This window comes from Diospyros lotus, chromosome 9 (assembly GCF_014633365.1).
Source record: "Diospyros lotus cultivar Yz01 chromosome 9, ASM1463336v1, whole genome shotgun sequence".
NCBI classification, from domain to species: domain Eukaryota; kingdom Viridiplantae; phylum Streptophyta; class Magnoliopsida; order Ericales; family Ebenaceae; genus Diospyros; species Diospyros lotus.
The window spans coordinates 22,065,230-22,075,499 of NC_068346.1; the positions used below are offsets into that span (position 1 = coordinate 22,065,230).

A 10,270-nucleotide genomic window follows, 5' to 3' on the forward strand; every position below is an offset into this window, starting at 1 on the left:
AAAATAAGAATGCTGCCTCCCCCCACACTTAGACTTTACATTGCCCTCAATGTAAACATGCAATTCCAATCAAGAATAAGACAAGTAGATGTAAAATACTAGGGAGAGAGAAACAGCCTGGTGTATCAAATGTAGGTGGCGTTGAGGAGATGCAGCTCCTCCACAATATGCTCCTGAAAGCTCTCGTAGAATGGCTTAAGTCGCTGCCCGTTCACTGTGAATTGCTTTGCATTGGACTCGTCCTTGATTGCAACTGCACCAAAGGGAAAAACATGAATAACTATGAAAGGACCAGTCCAACGAGAACGTAACTTACCGGGCATCAACTTGAGACGAGAATTGTATAGCAGAACTTTCTGGCCAACTTCGAATGTCTTCCTCACAATAAGCTTGTCATGCACAGCCTTGGTCTTCTCCTTGTAGATGCGTGAGTTCTCATATGCGTCCATCCTAATCTCCTCAAGCTCTTGAAGTTGGAGCTTTCTTTGGGACCCCGATTGACTGATGTCCATATTGCATTGCTTCACCGCCCAATATGCCTTATGCTCCACCTCCACCGGCAAGTGACACGCTTTTCCAAAAACCAACCTATAAGGGGACATGCCGATGGGGGTTTTGTAGGCCGTGCGGTAGGCCCAAAGTGCATCTTCCAATCTCGTGCTCCAGTCTTTCCTGTTGGGCTGGACAGTCTTCTCCAAAATCTGCTTGATTTCCCTATTTGAGACTTCAGCTTGCCCATTAGTCTGTGGATGATAAGCAGTCGCCACTTTGTGTAATACCCCATACTTACGAAGTAGGGTGTCCATCTTTCTATTGCAAAAGTGGGATCCTTGGTCACTGATGATGGCCCTAGGCATGCCAAACCTGCAAAAGATGTGAGAACGAACAAAATCTGCAACCACAGAAGCATCATCAGTCCTGGTGGCTTTAGCTTCCACCCACTTAGAAACATAATCCACAGCTAACAGAATGTACAAATAACCAAATGACACAGGAAATGGACCCATGAAGTCAATGCCCCAAACATCAAAGATTTCACAAAACAATAAGGGTTGTTGAGGCATTTCATTCCTACGTGATATAGTGCCTGTGTGTTGACAACGTGTGCAATTCTTACAGAACTCATATGAATCCTTAAAGAGTGAAGGCCAATATAATCCATAATCTAGGACTTTCCTAGCTGTACGTTGGGGACCAAAGTGACCACCACATGCAAGTGTGTGACAAAAATTTAAGACAGATGCAAACTCATGGTTAGGCACACATCTCCTAATGACCTGGTCACTACACATGCGCCACAGATAGGGATCATCCCACACATAATACCGAGCCTGACTCTTAAATTTATTTAGTTGTTCCTTCTTAAAATATGCAGGTAATTCAGAAGCAACTAAATAATTTACCAAATCAGCATACCAGGGCTCAACACCATGAATGTGGTATAATAACTCATCTGGGAAATCATCCCTGATAGGCTGGGAGTCCATGACTGTGGAATCTGAAGAAGGAGGGACCCGGCTCAAATGATCAGCTACAAGGTTCTCGGCCCCACTCTTATCTTTTATCTCCACATTGAACTCCTGAAGTAGGAGCATCCACCGTATCAACCGGGGCTTAGCATCGGGCTTCTTCAATAAGTATTTTAGGGCTGCATGGTCAGAAAACACGACAACATTAGAACCCAGAAGATAGGAGCGAAATTTATCTAAAGCAAACACAATAGCTAAAAGCTCCTTCTCAGTCGTGGTGTAGTTTGCTTGAGCAGCATCCAAGGTGCGCGAGGCATAGGCAATGACATGTGACTTCTTCTCCACACGTTGTGAAAGGACGGCGCCCACTGCAAAGTTGGAGGCGTCGCACATCAGCTCGAAGGGCAACTCCCAGTCGGGTGGTTGTATGATGGGTGGAGAAATCAATCGACTCTTCAGTTCCTCGAATGCTCGCTTGCACTGCTCATCAAAGTGGAAGGTCACTTCTTTCTGGAGAAGGTGGGAAAGTGGAAGTGCAATCTTGCTGAAATCCTTGATGAACCTCCTGTAAAATCCTGCATGGCCAAGGAAAGAACGCACCTCCTTCACAGAGGTGGGGTAAGGCAATGAAGCAATAACATCAACCTTAGACCGATCCACTTCTATACCCTTCTTAAATAGAACATGCCCTAAAACAATTCCTTGTTCTACCATGAAATGACATTTTTCGAAATTTAAAACAAGGTTCTTTTCAATGCATCTCTCTAGGACTCTACCCAAGCTAACCAAGCAATCATCAAAAGAAGTGCCATAAACTGAAAAATCATCCATGAACACTTCCATGCAATGCTCTATAAAATCTGAAAATATACTTACCATGCATCGCTGAAAGGTACCTGGAGCATTACATAGACCGAAAGGCATTCTTCTATAAGCGAATGTGCCAAAGGGGCAGGTGAAGGTGGTCTTCTCTTGATCCTCTGGGGCTATGCAAATCTGAAAGTATCCAGAAAAACCGTCAAGGAAACAATAGTGTGACTTACCAGCCAACCTCTCCAACATCTGATCAATGAATGGGAGGGGGAAATGATCTTTTCTGGTTGCTTGGTTCAGCTTTCTATAATCAATGCAGACTCTCCAACTGTTCTGCACTCTCATGGGGATGAGCTCATTGTGCTCATTTGGGACCACCGTGATGCCCGTCTTTTTTGGAACAACCTGCACGGGACTCACCCACTTGCTGTCAGAAATAGGGTAAATAATACCGGCTGCAAGTAATTTACTTACCTCCTGTTTTACCACATCAAGGATGGTTGGGTTAAGTCTTCTTTGAGGCTGCCTTGCTGGTTTTGCTCCTTCCTCCAATAAGATACGATGCATGCAAACAGATGGGCTGATTCCAGTTATGTCTGCTAAAGTCCACCCAATTGCTTTCTTATTATTTTTCAGCACATCCAGCAACTTTCTCTCTTGGTCAGGCTACAAGTTGTTTGCAATGATGACTGGCAGCTTCTCATCTTTCTCCAAGAATGCATACTTGAGGTGCTGAGGCAAAGGCTTGCACTGAATGGTGGGTGGCTGCTGCAAAGAGGGGGCTGACCTATTTGACTGGAACTCTAATTCCAAGGCACTATCAACCTGCTCAACAAGGTTAGCAGCACTATCTTCCACTTGGGAAATGTTAGCATCAAAATCAAACTCATGTCTATGCAAAAATTCAGCAATCTCTAAGCATGCAGCACATTGACTCTCTCCATCACTACAATTAGTGCAAATAATCGTATCTGGGAACTCATGCACAGTGGGGATTTTATCAATTAAATCAGAAGACTCAGAACATGCTTCATTCACTAACAGGTCAACTCTATTTACTTGAAAAGTGGAATGATCCTCGGCAGGGAATTTCATGGCATCAAGTATCTTGAAGTTAATTGTGTTACCAGCAAATTCCATGGAAAGTGTACCCTCATGCACATTGATAATAGTTCTAGCAGTTTTTAAGAATGGTCTCCCTAGGATCAAGGGTGCATGCTCAAGTGTGCTGTTATCTTCCATATTCAAAACATAAAAATCTGCTGGAAAGATTAAATCCTTAACCTTAATTAGCACATCTTCTAGGACTCCAGTGGGGTGTGCAGTACTTCTATTGGCTAGTTGGACAACCACTCCTGTTGGCTTCAAAGGACCACACTGCAATGAAGCATAAATAGAGTTAGGCATGACATTAATGGATGCACCTAAATCTAGTAAAGCATTGCTAAATTGCATGTCTCCTATAGTACAAGGAATGGAAAACATCCCTGGATCTTTACACTTTGCTGGCATGGCAGGTTGAATAAGGGCAGAGACATTTCTCCCAAGGTTGATCTTCTCATTCCCCATAAGCTTCCTCTTGTGAGTACACAAATCCTTGAGAAATTTTGCATACTTGGGGATCTGTCTGATGGCTTCAAGGAGGGGAATGTTGACTTCAACTTTCTGGAATGTTTCCAGAATCTCTTTATCCACTTCGGCCTCTGCTCTTTTCTTGTTTTGTGTTGCTCGATGTGGGAATGGAAGGGGCTGGATGTTGGAAGACTCTCCTTGTTCTTGATAGCTGGAGTTTGGTTGCTTGGCTTCTTGGACTGAGGAGGGTTGCTGCTCTTTGCTACCCTCTACATTCTGCTTCTCTACATGCTGCTCCATGTTTGATGATGGTGGAGGGGTTGGGTTGATTACTTCTTTCCCATTTCGAAGCATGATGGCACTAACATTGCCCCTTGGATTGGCAACTGGTTGTGAAGGAAGCTGCCCCGAACCTTGACTCCTTAACTCATTGATGTTTGTGGCTAGCTGGCCTATTTGGGTCTCCAAATTTTGAATTGTGGTTTCTGTTTTCTGTTGGAATTGGAGTGTGTTGGCTGCTAGTTGCTTAACAAGATCATCTAAGGTAGGTTCTGACTTGGGTAATGGTGGTGCTTGTTGCATGGCTTGATTCTGCCTTGGTGGTGGAGCATGGTTGCTTGAAGTTGAAGGATGGAACCTCTGCTGAAATGGTTGATTCTGGTGGTATGGCTGCTGCTGGTGCACATGTTGACTGGAAGGGCTGCCATATCTGAGGTTTGGATGGTCTCTCCAACCTGGATTGTAGGTGGCTGAGTATGGATCATACTTGTGTTGTGGCTGCTGCTGGAAAGGTCTACCAGGGAAGATGCCAGCAACAGATTCATTATTTTCTTGCAACTGTGGGCATTGATCTGTTGTATGGGATGGCAAGGAGCAAATGCCACAAAGCTACTGCTGGGGTTGCTTTCTCTCTAATGCCAACTGCCTGACCATGGAAGCCAATTCCTCAAGCTTGTTTTCCATCCTTTGCTGGTCCATAGTGGCAGCCACATTGACTTCATTGATGGCTTTTGTAGGAGTGTTAATTCTGGTGCCAAATTGCTGGGCATTTTGTGCCATCTTTGATATCAGCTCTTGTGCAGCTGCTGGGGTCTTCTCTGCCAAAGCTCCTCCACTTGCAGCATCTACCAAGTACCTGTCCATGGGGATTAGACCTTCATAGAGATACTGAATTAGGAGTTGGTCACTTATCTGATGGTGAGGACAGCTGGAACACAACTTCTTGAACCTCTCCCAATACTCATGTAGAGTTTCACCACTCATCTGCCTTATACCACAAATTTCCTTCCTTATTGATGCTGTTCTGGAGGCTGGAAAGAATTTTTCCAGGAAGATCCTTTTCAATCCATCCCAGCTGGTAATGGCAGCTGGTGGCAGGTAGTAGAGCCAATCTTTGGCTGATCCATCAAGTGAGAATGGGAAGGCTCTTAGCTTGATCTGCTCTTCATCTACTCCTTGTGGCCGCATGGTTGAGCAAACAACATGAAATTCTTTTAGATGCTTGTGCGGATCCTCTCCTGCAAGACCATGAAACTTGGGCAACAAGTGGATTAGTCCAGATTTTAGTTCAAAGTTAGCATCCAACTGTGGGTATTGAATACATAGGGGCTGGTAATGCACATCAGGTGCAGCCAGCTCTCTAATGGTTCTACCATCCAAATGACCATGATTTGCATTATTTCCATTACCATTATTTCCATTATCTGCCATATTGATGAATTCTGGAATAGGTTCGGATGAAGTATTAGAAGCACTATTAGGGTCAATCCTATCCCGAGACTTAAGCTCTCTAGCTTGCCTTCTAAGAGTGTTCTCTAGTTCAAGATCCAAGTCAAGTAATGTTTTCTTAGATGACCTGGTCATGCACTAGAGATTAGCACAAAAACAGCACACAAAATGGCCTATGCATACCAAGAACACAGAAACACAAAAAAAACACACAAACAAAAACAAAAAACACACAAACACAAAAACAGGTCAAACAATAAGCCCTTAGATGATTTTTTTATGCAATTTTTCACAAAATTCCAACACAAAAACACTGAGGGACCTAAAAACACTAAAAACCACACCAAATCAGCCACTGAGAAACACAAAATGGCCCAAAAAGTGGTCTAAACGTTGGAATTTGGCCAAAAAAGGCTCTTTTCACAGCAAAGTAGTGACTATTGATCCCCACACCCCCATTTCTTTGGACACCAAAAATCAGCTCAATCGGAGCAAGTGAAAAGCTATGAACAGTAACCGGGAAACTGATTTTTTTCCCTCAAAACTTACTCCTATTTTGCCTTAGAAACCACTCTATATGCAAGAAAACATCAAGGAATGCATAAAGACATGAAAGAACATCAAGTAAGGATGAGTAAGGAAGAGGATAGCACCGGTATCTCGAGCTCAATCCTTAAATAATGCTATCTGTTATGGGGATGGTCAAAACAGCTGTTGAATGGGAAAGCTGCTGTGGGTGATCTCCTCTTGGTTGCAGCTGCTGGTGTCTTCTGCCAAACGAAAAGAAGGTTAGTGGGAACGTTAAAAGGAATGCTAGAAGAGAAAATAAGAGGAATGCTAAAAGGGAAAATTAAAAGGAATATCCTCTTGGTCAGGTGATCTGCTGTCAGAGGCAGAAAAGTGGGATTCAGAGCATTCTAAAAATAGTTATGCTCTCCTGATCTGCTGCAGGCTTGTCTACTTGCTGTGTGAGCTTGCTTTTCAGCGCCTATCAGAGCTCATGAAGACCAGAGAAGGACACAAGGTGTGCTACTGAAGATCAGAGAAGGACTGCAGGTGTTTTTTGCTTTTTCAGTTGCTGCAGGGCTGCAGGGTTGCTTTTCCAGAAGATCAGGTCGTGCAGCCCTCTCCAACAGCCACTTCTTGGTTCAAAAATGATTCCAAAAACGAGAAAACATAAAAGGAAAATACACACAAACAAAAAGAAGATCGAAAAGGCAAATGAGGCTTCTCTGTTGCTGCTTGCTATCAGTTTATCTCAAGAACAGAATAGCTTTTCACCAAGAACACCAAACTGATAACCTCATAAACAACTGATAACCTTTTCACCAAGAACACAAAACAGATAAAACACACAAACAAGAAAACAAAACAAACAGAAAATAGGGTCGGTCCTCTATGTTTTTAGAAGAAAAACTTGGCTCCCCGGCAACGGCGCCAAAATTCTGGCCGGCTATCGAACCACTCCAGAATTAGAGATCTATGTTTGCATCTCTTCTCTAGTTTGCAGCAAAGTGCACCCTAGGTCATCTCTCACAAGGAGCCTCACTTTCTTCTACCAACAAGGAGAACCAATACAAATAACAGTTTGTTTAGGGGGGGTTGTTTTGATAGAAAATTAATTGGAAAAACAGAAAGATAAAGATGGATGAAAAATCAGTAAAAGATATGCAACCGGCTGTGTATTTGTCTCCTATGTGAAATCTTCCTCGTCCTACCTATATATCTTGGCTTGCTAGATGTTTTGATATCCGGATAACAAACTCAAAGCATCCCCAACAACCGTCCAAGGATTAGAATGATTGGAACAACAAAATGAATACAGAAATCTCTTGTAAACAAAATGCAGCCATTCACTCTCTATTCAACCTATCCGGACCTATGCAAGAACAACCGTTCAAGCACATAATATTCATTTCCTAGATGTTATACCAACCGGCTATAACATTCTGCTCTCTTAAGCATTTAACAGAAAATGAAACCATGCAAATTCACACAAACCTGCCATGAACTCCATGCATTCACAAATCTGCCCAAACTAAACCAAATAGAAATGAATAAGAAACAAACAACAAACCAGATTCTTGTAGCTCATCCGGGACTCAAATTCCACATGGATTCAAGACACACAACCGGTTACAAATGCTCTAGCCTATCATTACAGCAAGGAAAACAAAATGGAACAAAAGATGTAGAAAACAGAAAAATGCTACAACAACAAAAACGGGCAGAATCCTCTCTATTTTCTCCTCCCTTTCTATCTCATGATCTTCTGGAAATTAATGCTAAGAGGCCTTAAATACATGGCTAAGAAAGGAAAGGCTAGGGAGGCTAGGGTTGGGCCTAGCCCAACAGAAAACAAGTGAGCCCAAAACAGCACAATGAGTAGCCCAAGTCTGCTCCTTGAAAGTAGGCCCAAGCTCCTTTAGTTGAGCCACTTCTCTAGCCCATCCAATATTCCCTAAAGCCTGGATCCATAGAGTAGAGGTAAGATAGAAAATAGTGCAAGGACAATTTGAAGCATAATAAAATAGAAACAATGAAATATCAGCAAAAATTGCTTCAAATGGCCTAATAAGAATGAGGTGAAATGCCAAAATATGGTATAAATATGCATGCTATCAATTGGCGATGAAATCGAACAATAGGGATTAAGCGTAATTTCTTCATTTTTACCGAGATCAGTCGAAAAAAAAAACTTCTTTTTTTTTTTTTCCAAATTTTCAATGGTGGAACGAAGATAATTTCATATGGTTTTAAGTGTAGTTTTATTTGGAATTGTAATTGAAATATTCACAAGATTAGTAGTTTAACGTAATTTTCCGTACAATTATGAGTAACCGAATAAATTACAGGGAGTGCTCCGAAACCAAAATATCTAAAAAAAATTATATGAAATGAGCCAGAATTTCAATACGATTATTATGACATCGAAAAAAATCTGATCGGAAACAATTTTTTGTACAGCTAAAATTCCAACCGAAAAGTCGAATCGTTGTAATTTGTTTAAAAAAAGTCAATTGAACTTAAAATACACTTTAATTTAGTTATTAGAACAAACTTTTGATTGTTTAATGTTGAAACAAAAGTATTAACGATTAAAGCGAACAATAGGGCGTAAGCTTAATTTCTTCATCTTTCCCCTGATTGGTCGAAAAAAAAAAATTTGTTTTTTCTTCTAAATTTTTAATTGCGGAATGAAGATAATTTCATATACTTTTAAGTGTAATTTTATTTGGAAGTGTAATTGAAATATTCACAAGATTAGGGGTTGAACTTCATTTTCGATACAATTATGAGTAACCGAATCGATTGCAGGGAGTGCTCTGAAACAGAAATATTTAAAAAAAATTATATGAAATGAACCAGAATTTCAATAAGATTATTATGATATCGAAAAAAATCTGATCGGAAACAGTTTTTTTTGCAGCTAAAATTAAAGCCGAAATATCGAATCGTCGTAATTCGTTTACAAAAAGTCAATTGAACTCAAAATACACTTTAATTTTGTTATTAGAACAACATTTTGATTGTTTAATGTTGAAAATAAAGTATAAGCGATCAAATTGAACAATAGGGCGTAAGCGTAATTTCTTCATTTTTCCCGAGATTGGTCGAAATTTTTTTTTTTTTTTTCTAAATTTTCAGTGGTGGAATGAAAATAATTTCATATGGTTTTAGGTTTAATTTTGTTTGGTTGAGTAATTGAAATATTCACAATATTAGGGGTTTAACGTGATTTTCGGTACAATTATGAGTAACCGAATCGATTGCAGGGAGTGCTCTGAAACAAAAATATCTAAAAAAAATTATATGAAACGAAATAGAATCTCGTTACGATTATTATAACATTGAAAAAAATTTGATCGAAAATAGTATTTTGTGCAGCTAAAATTCTGGCTGAAAAGTCGAATAGTCGTAATTCGTTTACAAAAAGTCAATTGAACTCAAAATACACTTTAATTTAGTTAATAGAACAACATTTTGGTTGTTTAAAGTTGAAACTAAAGTATTGGCGATCAAATCAAACAATAAGGCGTAAGTGTAATTTTTTCATTTTTACCGAGATCGGTCGAAAAAAAAAACTTCTTTTTTTTTTTTTTTCTAAATTTTCAATTGTGGAACGAAGATAATTTCATATGATTTTAAGTGTAGTTTTATTTGGAATTGTAATTGAAATATTCACAAGATTAGTAGTTTAACGTAATTTTCCGTACAATTATGAGTAATCGAATAAATTATAGGGAGTGCTACGAAACCAAAATATCTAAAAAAAATTATATGAAATGAGCCAGAATTTCAATACGATTATTATGATATCGAAAAAAATCTGATCGGAAACAGTTTTTTGTGCGGCTAAAATTCCGACCGAAAAGTCGAATTGTTGTAATTTGTTTAAAAAAAGTCAATTGAACTTAAAATACACTTTAATTTACTTATTAGAACAAACTTTTGATTGTTTAATGTTGAAACAAAAGTATTAACGATCAAAGCGAACAATAGGGCGTAAACTTAATTTCTACATCTTTCCCATGATTGGACGAAAAAAAAAATTCGTTTTTTTTTCTAAATTTTTAATTGTGGAATGAAGATAATTTCATATGCTTTTAAGTGTAATTTTATTTGGAAGTGTATTTGAAATATTCACAAGATTAGGGGTTGAACTTCATTTTCGATACAATTATGAG

At 39.7% G+C, this 10,270-nt stretch overlaps 1 non-coding gene across 1 annotated transcript; it reads left to right on the plus strand.

The window, feature by feature from the left end:
* The first annotated feature begins 5,043 nt into the window (after nt 1-5,043).
* Nucleotides 5,044-5,148, plus strand: LOC127810746 (small nucleolar RNA R71). Its single transcript, XR_008025555.1, has one exon. It is a non-coding gene; the product is annotated as a small nucleolar RNA R71 (small nucleolar RNA).
* Nucleotides 5,149-10,270: the final 5,122 nt, after the last annotated feature.